At 38.3% G+C, this 12,881-nt stretch overlaps 1 long non-coding RNA gene across 1 annotated transcript in view; it reads left to right on the top strand.

Annotated features, from left to right (window-relative positions):
* Positions 7,626-12,881, top strand: part of LOC110265171 — a 13,502-nt gene continuing 8,246 nt past the window's right edge. The window contains exons 1-2 of the long non-coding RNA XR_002351481.1: positions 7,626-7,636; positions 11,353-11,355. This is a non-coding gene — a long non-coding RNA (uncharacterized LOC110265171). The remainder of the gene's footprint in view (positions 7,637-11,352; positions 11,356-12,881) is intronic.

Raw genomic sequence — 12,881 nt, forward strand, 5'->3', positions numbered from 1 at the left:
AAGGTGAACACCAAATTCACCGCCCAATCACGACAAAGTCGGCAAGATGAAAACCAAATTCATCGTCCGATTACAAAGCGACAAGTCGGCAAGGTGAAAACCAACTTCACCGCCCGACCACGATGAAAACCGAATTCATTATTTGATTTCGACAAAGGTCGACAAAGTGAAAACCAAATTCACTGCTATACCAAGACGCACTAATCTGAGTGCAAAATTTCACTACCTGATCACGACAAGGTCGGCGGGGTGAAAACCAAATCCACCACCCGATCACGATAAAAGCCAGCAAAGATGGAACCAGAATTCATCGCCCGATTTCGACAAGGTCGGCAAAAAAGTGAAAGCAGAATTCATCGCCCGATTATAAAGCTATAGATCGGCAGAAAGTGAAGATCAAATTCACTGCACAATCACGATAAAGACCAACAAAGATGAAAACCAAATTCATCAAAAGGTCGACCAAACGGGGATCAAACCAATTTCTACAAAATCGGCAAAGATGAAAACAGAATAATGCAAGAAGTTATCGAAAGTGATCCATAGAAAGGACCTGACGAGGTCTTAATAAAAATGTGTTGCTAAATAATAACTTAAAGACTGGCCGACGTAAAGAAGTCGGACCAGTCGCAATAACCAAAGTTATAAGTAAATCCTGGAAAGAGACCTGACAGAGGTCCAATAAAGAGGATTACTAGAAATAACTTAGAAGGGCCCGACATGAAAAGGTCGGCCCAAAAGCAAAAAGTTATAAAAAGTAACCCCTGAAAGAGACCTAACAAAGGTCCAAGAAAGCGGATTACTAAAAATAACTTAGAAGGGATTGACGTAAAGAAGTCGTCCCATAAACAAAAAAGTTATAAAAAGTAATCCCTGAAAAAGACCTAACAAAGGTCCAAAAAAGAGGATTACTAAAAATAACTCAGAAGGGACCGACATGATAAAGTCGGCCCAACAAAATCACAAAGTTATAAAAAGTAATCCATAAGAAGAGACCTGACAAAGGTCCAAATAAAATGGATTATTAGAAATAATTTAGAATGGACCGACAAGAAGAAGTCGGACCAACGAAAGCTATAGCTTGGACCGACAAGAAAAAGTCGGACCAACGAAAGCTACAGTTTGGACCGACAAGAAGAAGTCGAACTAACGAAAGCTACAGCTCGGAACGACACGAGAAGTCGGACCAACGAAAAGCGTGCGCTAAAAGGGACATAGTTCCGCCCTAAAAGCCACGGCTCCATGACAAGGCTATCAAAATTGTTCAAACTAACTAAAAAAGTTCTACCAAGAACACTAAAAAGTTGTCGGACAAGTTAGCCCCAAAGGTCATCCCGCCCAAACAAGAAACAGACAAAACAAGATCTGATAAAAAAGAGATCGGACAGCAAAGTACCAACACTTTATAAACGTCTCACAAAGGCCAAGGAAAGGTCAAAAGGCCAAAGCCAGAAGTGCTTCACTGAAAAGTACGAAGTCTTGAAAAAAGACACTACTTAAAAAGCGAAAAGCACTGCCTCAAAGACGGAGCTAAAAAGTCATCCAAACAAACTATAAAAAGGTTCCCCATCGGAATACTACCTAAAAAGTTGTTGGATTATGACTAAAAAGCCCGAGAAGTGAAGACAAACAATGCGGAAGAAGGCTGAAAAGACCTCTCAACAAACTAAAAAGGACAATATCAGACTCGCACAAGGAGAAACTACTCAAGATCAACCAAAGTCAGGATGCTTGAGCACGACTTCCCCAAAGTGATCGAAGCTCTAAAAGCACGATCTTACGGAAATGTCCGAACTCAATCTGGGGCAAAGTCGTACAGGTCAACGTCAGCTAAGAAGAGGCGCAAGTACGATCTCAAAAAAAGAACAAGCCAAAAGGTTGGAAAACAACATAAGGCTCAAATGTGCTTAGCTAAAAGGGATACAACTCCGCTAAAAAAGGCACAATCTCAAACAGGCTACGAACGTCATTCGAGACTAAAAAAGATTCTATATAAAGAACACTAAAAAGTCATCAGACAAGTCACTAAAAGCCTGGATATCAAGCCTCAAAGGATAACTTCGCCAAGGCAGAGGGTTGTCAACACAAACTTAAAGCAAGGTGTGATCCAGAAGGCAAGGGTAGAAAACCCACAGTACCACTCAAAAGAGCACGGACTGTGAAGTACCAAACCTCTAGAAAATCTGCAAGGATTGCAAAGCAATGAAGAAACAAGCCAGACGGATGCTTGAGCACGACTTCCCCAAAGAGATCGAAGCTCTGAAAGCACGATCTCACGAAAAGGTCTGAACTCAAGCAGGGGTACTATTCATACCCTGGGTCGAGTTGTCCGACCCGGGATGTTTGACGACAAGTCGACCGACCTCTTTAGGTCAGACTATCCGACCTCTTAGAAGGTTGGCCCATGACCAACCTCTGGGAAGGTTGGCCCATGTCCGACCTCTTTATAAAGAGCTCGGACAAATCGCCATAAGAGGCCCAAGTAGGCCCAAACAAAGGGACACAGCCCAATCTAAATGCAGCCAAAGCCTAGAAAGATAAAGGCGGTTCCCCAGAAGATAAGATGACCTCACTTAAAGATAAGATAAGATAAGATAACTATCTTATCTCCAGAAAGGTCACTCCCCGCTACTATAAATACACTGGAGCACCCAGGTATAACTCATACTTTGATTCTACTAAAAACCTGTTAATACCCTTCCTAACTTAAGCATCGGAGTCCCTTGCAGGTACTCCCCACCCTCCGGTGACGAAGGATCAGCAGTGCAGCCAGTCCCACAAGTCGGACATGACAGCTCTGGCCGCCACCCACCAGCCGGACACGTCATCTCCGACCAGTACAGAAGATCTCGTCCGAGATCGATCTACAGTTTTAGGTAACCCTCGGAACAACAAGTATTATTTATTTTATGTTAATTACTCTTCATAAACCCAACCATTTTTATTATTAATTTCCTGACTAAGAATTACAAAATAACCATAGCTTGCTTCAAGCCGACAATCTCCGTGGGATCGACCCTTACTCACGTAAGGTATTACTTGGACGACCCAGTGCACTTGCTGGTTAGTGGTACGAGTTATGAAAAGTGTGATTTACAATTCGTGCACCAGTCCTACTGGCTGTGATATCACATTGTCAATTCAACTTCCAACCCGACACATCTTCATGGAGACGTCGCCCTTCGGAATCATCGTATGGGAACCCCGAGATATAGTGCTCGGATCACTCTCCAGGATTTTGCGCCTGCATGCTCTATTGATCCGAAGGGATGCGAGCGGGATACTCTTGCCACCGACCTCGTATCTCAACGCAAGCAGGACAAACCACCGCCCTTACGCCGCCGCCGCTACCTCAACAGGCGGGATCCAACCGCCGTCCTTGCCGGGCGCATAGCGTCTTATCAACAATCTCATCTCAGCATAAGCGGGACGAACCCGGCCCTTATGCCTACCAAACAATAACTCCTCAATCTTGATGATAATCACAATCAATCAGGCTCAATAACTTATTTCAAATTTATTCTTGGCCCATTTACTTTTAAATAACAAACGTTTTAAATTCACATCTTGCCAAGAATCACTTTTCAAAACGGAGCCACTTTCCACTTCTTTCCAACCCTTTCAAACAATCTCAAAACCATACCGAATTCAGAATCTCTTTTGAAAAACTCAAAATCATTGATTTCTAAATCAGGATTTGGTCATGAAATTCCTCAGTTGAGTCTCAAGACTTCAGGGGAGAATAACCTAATTCATTTCTTAAATTCATTGAAAACCCCCGAAACCTTAAATTCTTGATTTGAATAAATAAAATTGAATTTAAACCAAAACCAAGTCATATATCCAAATATTCCGAACCAATTTCAAAACCAACTTACTTAGACCAAAACCAAATCATTTAAACTGAAAACCACTTCAGTTTCATTCTTAAATCTGTTTCCAAAGGCTCGAAAATTGTTTCAGTTTTACTAAGTCAAAGTTCCAGATAATACTTCAAACTTTTCCTAAAATGTTGTAAAGGGAAATTAGTTAATCGAACTCCATTAAAACTCCTTCAAATTTGCTTACTTAAATTCAAAAACTTAATTATCTCCATCTTTAAATCGACTTTAAACATGATTCTTTTCTAAAATAGTTTACATTCAAAATATAATAATTTTCTTAATAAAAGGGTTCAAACCTAATTCATTTATCGGTAATATAGTTCAAGGAATAATTCATTACTTTTTAAAATATCGTTTCAAATAGAGTCTCGGATTTTATAGAAATTTCGGCAGCATCTCCCTTAAAACTTGGACTTTGCCACCGTTTTCGGGTCCCAACCAAACTAATCCTCAACTCTTTCCTACAGGTTCAAGACCAAATCAGTTTCCAATAAAACAAAAACTCAACTTTCAGATGATCAAAAACTATTTCAAATCAACCAATTCAGAAATCTCCAATTTATCAAAAGCAGACATCATTTCAATCAAACAAGCAACCATATTCATTCAAGACAAAATCAGACAATTCATAAGACTCACATAATCACCAGAAATACATTTCGCATAGCATATCTATTTATAATAATTCCCATTTAAAATAAATTAGTTTGTATAAAAGCCCCTACCTCGATTCGTCGAAACCATAACCCAAACGCATCAATCGAACTCTTTCCTCTCAGCCCGGGACCAACGACAACCACAAACTCATCCCCTTCTCACTTTCGTAGCACTCACAGCAACTTAAAAGTGACATGCAACATACAGAACTCGAACCAACGTTACCAAGAACTCAGAGTTTATAACCAAACATAACAGAATACTAACGCAGGGACTTTCTGAAACATAAATACTTACCGAACTAAAAAAATAAAATAATAGCGTTCACTGAACCTGCTTGGCGGCAGCCCCGGCAACCACCTCGAGCGGCAGCGGTGACCAGAACTCCAACAACGACGATTGGAACAAACATATAGCGATGAAAAGCTTTCGGAAACACAAAAGGAACGAAAGCCAACTTAAAAACCCTTACCGACAAGGGATCTCAGTGGTGGCAGCGGCATTCTCTGGTGGCAGAGGCTAGGCCAGAAGTTTCAACAGCGGTGGATCCGGCGGCAGTTTGGACGAAGATGGCACCGGCGACAAGGACGGCGACAAGGCGCGGCAGCTGGACGAGTCGAGCTCCTATCTTCCTCGCGGATCTCTCCCCTTTGCTTCATCCATGGATGACGGCAGCGACAGGAACCCACGAAAATGACGGCGGACATGACGCAACGGTGGTTCGCGAGGCTGGCGCGAGCTCTTCCCTCCTCTGCCGGCGTTCTCCTCCCTCCTCTGCTAGCAGCGGCGGCGAGCATAGACGGCGACCCATGCTTCACAGACGGTGGCTGGACGGCGCGGTTCCCTCCTCTTTCGTGACCTTCTCTCTCGCTTGTGTTCTGACTCGCGACGGCGTTGGCTTCACGGGAAGTAACGGCAGCAAGGGCTTCCTCCATGTCTGCGAGGATGACGGCGGCGAGGCGCTGACGTGATGGTGGCTGCGACTGGGTGGTGGCGCGGATAGCTCGTCCCCTCTTCTTCTTCCCCTTTCTTCCATTTCTTTTTGCAGTTGCTGGTGTTGGGTGCGTGTGTTTTGTTTGTGCTGAGTGAGTATGGGTGGGTGAGAGAGATGAGTGGGTTAGGGTTAGGTCAAATTAGGGTTTTAAGTAGGGTTTCAATTTAAAGTTTATGATTAAGTACACATAATACATTTGAATATAAAGAATGAAAAACTAAAGGAAGATCACCCCATGTGCTAAAAGAAAGGTAGGTGACTCGCATTTCAGAAGAGGATGACAAAAACATATATCAAAACTACAGTATGGTTAAAAGAAAACTAAATTGCATTTTGTCTAAATAGTTTCCAAGTAAAAGACAGAATAAGTGAGGTTTGAAAAATGAAAGTCAATTGGGTTAAGGCCAAAATAATTTTTTTTCGAAAATCCTGAAAGACATTTAGGTACTCAATCAAATAAAGGTATACACTGAAATTGTGGAAAGGTTGTAAGAAACTCAAATGTTTGTTCAAAAACTCTCAAAGCTGATATTCAAACAAGCGTGTATAAAATTTATAGCAAACATGGAACAAGTTAAACTCTATTTAGAAAAGGAAACTCCGAGGTAAAAATCTGCTTATCAGTTGGTTTCAAAACTTTATTTAAAACAGTGCATGCCAACTTCAAAACAACTTTGTCAATTTAAAGAATAACTATGGATGCAATTTAAGCGAGAAGAATTGATTTAGATTTCTTAAGAGAATCCAAAACTTGTTTCAAAAGTTCACATCAAAACTCTAAGAATACACTTGAAATTGCCATCACATAAGAACATTCAAGAATATTAAGATGTACTTATAAAGAAATCAGAACAAACAAGAAAGGATCTTAAATCAAGGGAGTTCAAACAAGATCCACGAGGCATGGGACATCAAACAAGATTTCCATTGGTCCAAAAGAATACAAAACTCGTAAGGAAAGACAACTCAGTCAACGGTGAATTTTCAAGAAAGAATCTTTGACTAAAGAAAGACAATTAAGAGGACAAACAACGCACTAGGTAGAAACAAATTCAAGATGACTCGGATGAGTATGAGGTTCACATGAGAAGGAAAAACTAAGACTAATGATGATGTTCATAAAAGTAAAAGAATAATTAAGAATATAATCAAGTATGACATCGATAGACATGAAAAGCTTAAAAAGGAATTAGCCTAATAATTTCAAAAGGACAAATGCATAAGCAATGCGTTATGCAAAATCAATTCCAATTTAAGTTAATTTAAGTAAAGTTTGTCAAACGAAGATCAACCAGAATAATGGCAAAAATCTTTTCTTTCAAAATTTTTTTTAAAAAAAAATACCTAAGTACATAATCAAATAAACATATGCATAAGAATTATAGTATAGCTATTAGAAAATCAAGTTGTGCGTAGAGTAGGTATAATTCCATAACCTAGTAAAAGAACATGCGGGGTATTAAATAAATAGTTTTTAAGTTGTATAAGAATTTTTCAAAGTTTTATATAGATAGGTGTATATCAAATCAAAAGCGATTTTATAAAAGTTGAAAATTAGTTATAAATACAATCAATTAAGAGAAAAATTGAATCACCATTTCTTTTAAAAAGGACTCGAAGTAAGGACATAAAAGGCACACTGCATCAAGACAAGTTCAAAGTCATGTCAAAAAATTACATGGATCAAGAAAAAGAGTTCGAACAGAGAAAGACAGATACACCAAGAAATTCAAACCGGCATATGCAATTTAGGATCAAATAAGAATGCATATGAACAGAAAAATATGACTGGAAACACCAAACTGCCTTCCAAAAGAAAAGGCAACAAGAACATCAAGATAGGTTAAGAAACAATAAGTCACATGACTCCAACAGAATCCAAAGCACATAACTGAAAAACCTCGAGAAATAGTTTCTAATGTTCCGAAAACCCACGAATCGCGTTACCTATCACTCGTATCTCGTCTATAATAACCCATTAGTACATTCATATACATAATCCACTCGTTTTAAGCTGGCCAAACTTAGCACTAGGAATTATGCAATGCAAGACTAACAACATTAATCATTAGACTGTCATGTGCAAAAATCTCTAATTCTCGTTATTCGAACAAGACTATTACATGACAAACATTCAGAATATGCAATTGAAGCATAGTCAGTCCATTCCTCAGGCTCTATAGGAAGGACTGCTCTGATACTACAAATGTAACACCCTCACTATTCGAATATCACGCTTCCGGCTGCGCCACTCTGATAGCTTGGGCATTACGACAACTCTTCACATATTTAATACTAAAATAGGAGCCTGTTTAAAACTTAAAACCGTATAACCTTTCAAAAACACTTTTTCTATCGTCGAAAATATAAACATACATAAACATACAAACTAGATACAATACATTAGGATATATATATATATATAACACTAGCTTACAAATATACGTATCATAATTTCCTATCCCTCTTACAAACTTAATAAAAATAAAGGCGAGGGAAGAATAATAGCTAAGATAATACAAAAATACCGAATAAACAGAAAATAACGTAACTCTTCTGAAACTTCGTCGTCCATATCCTGAAAAGGAATAACCTGTAGGGGAGTGAGAACGTCGTCCTTGCTTGTTCTCACTATAGGATTACAGAAATTGCTATACAAGATACGCAAAATAAAATTATTCTTAGAATAACGTGATCATTGCTCGTCTTATGAGTCTTTCCAAAAACCTTGGGTACACATTCGAAATCCAGAAAATCCCTTTTTGAAGATTTGGTAAATTTCTCAAATATTTTAAAACAAAACCTTTTCCCTTTCTTGCAAAATCTGAAAAGTTTTTCTAGATAGTATGAATGACCAACATGTCCCAAACATAGATTCAATTAAGTCTATGCTGTAAGAGTTTGATTTTTCATACTTTCCTAGACCATAACCATGAAAGCAGTTACCTACGCGGTATAAATAATCATCCCGTTCCAAGCATAGGTTCATTAAGTCTATGCTGAACCAGTCAGATACTTTATACAGAACTATAACTCAATATACCAATCACGGCCTCAAGCCCATCCAATCCAACATGGCCCCTGGCCCAAACAACTCAATCATCAATCAATTCATCACAAACCAACCAATCAGACACAATCACAAATAATGTAGTTCAAACACAATCAATAGCAATTACAACAAATATAGCAGTTAGCAATTAACATAAGTATTCACATAGGCAAACCAATTACAATATGCACACCCAAACAATGTCACATAAATGAAAATGATGAATGTCTGTCCTACTGGCTGTGATATCACATTGTCGGTTCAACTGCCAACCTGACATATCTCCATGGAGACGTCGCCCTTCGGATTCATCATATGAGAACCCCCGAGACATAGTGCTCGGATCACTGTCCAGGATTTTGCGCCTGCACGCTCTATTGATCCGAAGGGATGCGAGGCCACCGACCTCGCATCTCAATGCAAGCGGGACAAACCACTGCCCTTACGCCGCCACCGCTACCTCGACAGGCGGGATCCAACCGCCGTCCCTGCCGGGTGCATAACGTCTTATCAAAAATCTCATCTCAGCATAAGCGGGACGAACCCGGCCCTTATGCCTACCAAAAAATAACTCCTCAATATTGATGATAATCACAATCAATCAGGCTCAATAACTTATTTCAAATTCATTCTTGGCCCATTTACTTTTAAATAACAAACGTTTTAAATTCACATCTTGCCAAGAATCACTTTTCAAAATGGAGCCACTTTCCACATCTTTCCAACCCTTTCAAACAATCTCAAAACCATACCAAATTCAGAATCTCTTTTGAAAGACTCAAAATCATTCATTTCTAAATCAGGATTTGGTCATAAAATTCCTCAGTGGAGTCTTAAAACTTCAGGGGAGAATAACCTAATTCATTTCTTAAATTCATTGAAAACCTTCGAAATCTTAACTTCTTGATTTGAATAAATAAAATTGAATTTAAACCAAAACCAAGTCATATATCTAAATATTCCGAACCAATTTCAAAACCAACTTACTTAGACCAAAACCAAATCATTTAAACCGAAAACCACTTCAATTTCATTCTTAAATCTGTTTCCAAAGGCTTGGGAATTGTTTCAGTTTTACTAAGTCAAAGTTCCAGATAATACTTCAAACTTTTCCTAAAATGTTGTCAAGGGAAATTAGTTAATCGAACTCCATTAAAACTCCTTCAAATTTGCTTACTTACTCAAATTCCAAAACTTAATTATCTCCATCTTTAAATCGACTTTAAACATGACTCTTTTCTAAAATAGTTTACATTCAAAATATAATAATTTTCTTAATAAAAGGGTTCAAACCTAATTCATTTATCGGTAATATAGTTCAAGGCATAATCCATTCCTTTTTAAAATATCGTTTCAAATAAAGTCTCGGATTTTATAGAAATTTCGGCAGCATCTCCCCTAAAACTTGGACTTTGCCACCCTTTCCGGATCCCAACCAAACCAATCCTCAACTCTTTCCAACAGGTTCAAGACCAAATCAGTTTCCAATAAAACAAAAACTCAACTTTCAGATTATCAAAAACCATTTCAAATCAACCAATCCAGAAATCTCCAATTTATCAAAAGCAGACATCATTTCAATCAAACAGGAAAACATATTCATTCAAGACAAAATCAGACAATTCATAAGAATCACATAATCACCATAAATACATTTCGCACAGCATATCTATTTATAACAATTCCCATTTAAAATAAATTAGTTTGTATAAAAGCACCTACCTCGATTTGTCGAAACCATAACCCAAACGCATCAACCGAACTCTTTCCTCTCAGCCGGAACCAACGACAACCACAAACTCAGCCCCTTATCACTTTCGCAACACTCACAGCAACTTAAATGTGACATGCAACATACAAAACTCAAACCTACGTTACCAAGACCTTAGAGTTTATAACCAAACATAACAGAATACTAACGCAGGGACTTTCTGAAACATAAATACATATCGAACTATGAATACGAAACAACAGCGTTCACTGAACCGACTTGGTGGCAGCCCCGACAACCACCTCGAGCGGCAGCAGCGACCAGAACTCCTGCAACGACGACTATAACAAACGTATAACGATGAAAAGCTTCTGGAAACCCAAAAGGAACGAAAGCCAACTTAAAAACCTTTACTGGTAGGGGATCTCAATGGCGGCAGCGGCATTCTCCGATGGCAGAGACTAGGCCAGAAGTTTCGGTAGCGGTGGATCCGGCGGTGGTTCAGACGAAGATGGCGCCGGCGACAAGGCGCGGCGGCTGGACGGATCGGGCTCCTCTCTTCCTCGCGGATCTCTCCCCTTTGCTTCACCCATGGATGACGGCGGTGACAGGAACCCACGAAGATGACGGTGGACATGACGCAACGGTGGTTCGCGAGGTTGGCGCGAGCTCTTCCCTCCTCTGCCGGCGTTCTCCTCTCGGGCCTCTTCTCTCCTCTGCTAGCAGCGGCGGCGAGCATAGACGGTGACCCATGCTTCACAGACAGCGGCTGGACGGCGCAGTTTCCTCCTCTTTCGCGACATTCTCTCTCGCCTGAGTTCTGACTCGCGACGGCGTCGGCTTCACGGGCAGCAGCGACAGCAAGGGCTTCCTCCATGCCTGCGAGGATGACAGCAGCGAGGCGCTGACGCGATGGTGACGGTGACTGGGTGGTGGCGCGGACAGCTCGCCCCCCTTCTTCTTCCCCTTTCTTCCATTTCTTTTTGCAGTTGCTGGTGCTGGGTGCGTGTATTTTGTTTGTGCTGAGTGAGTGTGGGTGGGTGAGAGAGATGAGTGGGTTAGGATTAGGTCAAATTAGAGTTTCAATTTGGGAATAGAGAAAAAGTATGTGTTAATAAAATTAGGGTTTGTATATGAAATTGGAGATTTTAGAGTAACTTGAAATATAATTAAATTCTTGAAATTACTTTAAAATATTATTTGTTGTATCAAAATACTGAATAATTTAAAATCAAATACTCTAATTGAAATTATAAGATAATAAGATTAATTTTCTTTATTCCTAAAACTTAAGGTATTAAATTATGAAAATATCAATTATTTAAATTAAATCATATAAAAATTCTTATTTTATCTCAAATCCAATTAATCAAAACTACCTTTAATTATTTTCAATTCTTTATCATACTTTTAACCCACAATTAAATTCTATAGTAGATATGCTTGAAGAAATACTAGTATCCATAAAATTTCAAAGAAATAAGGAAAAAGAAAATTCAAAAGAAGAAAAATTTCAAAATATAATCAACATAAAAGATTTAAAAGTAAAACCACCACTAAAATTATGAATATTGAAGAAAAATTAGAAGAAGTTACAATACTTTTTAAAGAATTAAAAATGGCTCAAGAAAATAATATTATGGAACAGGGATTTCAGATAGAAGAAGAAATAGTAAATTCTGAAAATATAGAAAATGAAGAACACATCCTAGATTATTCAAGTGATGAAGAACCAGCAATTCCAATACAAGTAAAAAATGAAGCTGGAACATCTAGGGATAATCAATCTCAATTTAAATGGGAAACAGGTTTTGATAATTATGCTTTTAAAAAAGGGTTTATAAATAAAGATTCAAAATATACAAAAATACCATCAAAATACGTTCCTAAAATCCAGGAAATGGAAGGAGAAAGAATGCTCGATTTAGACTGTATGTATAAATTATATTTCTGATCAAGGATTCTTAAAGAATATAACAGAATACACTAAAAGCTTATTTCCAAAAATAAGTACTAAAAAAGAATGGAAATAGGATGAAAAAGATAGTATGCAAATTCAAAAGATTAAAGAATTATGTGAAAAACTTCCAGAACTTTATATTCTAGAAGAAAATGACTACTTAATAGTAGAAACAGATGCTTCAGACATAACCTGGTCAGGATGTCTAAAAGCTAAGAAAGCTATAAAAAGTTTGGAGTAAGGAAAAGAATCACTAGATTCTAAAAATTCCCCAAAGGAATTACTTTGCAGGTATATTTCAGGGACTTTTACTCCAACAGAACAGTGATATACCACTCATGAAAAGGAAACTCTAGCAGCAATTAAATCTCTTAAGAAATGGAAAATTGATTTACTACCCAGAGAATTTACATTAAGGACAGATTCAAGCTACCTAACAGGTTTCATACGATATAATTTAAAAGTTGATTATAATCATGGACGATTGGTAAGATGGCAATTATTTTTGTTACGATATCCAATAAAAATTGAATATATTAAGGGTGACAAAAATGTTATTGCAGATACATTAACAAGAGAATGGAGTTCGTCTACAACGCATTAGATCAAGAAATTCAGAAATA

Source organism: Arachis ipaensis, chromosome B07, assembly GCF_000816755.2.
Source record: "Arachis ipaensis cultivar K30076 chromosome B07, Araip1.1, whole genome shotgun sequence".
NCBI classification, from domain to species: Eukaryota; Viridiplantae; Streptophyta; class Magnoliopsida; order Fabales; family Fabaceae; genus Arachis; species Arachis ipaensis.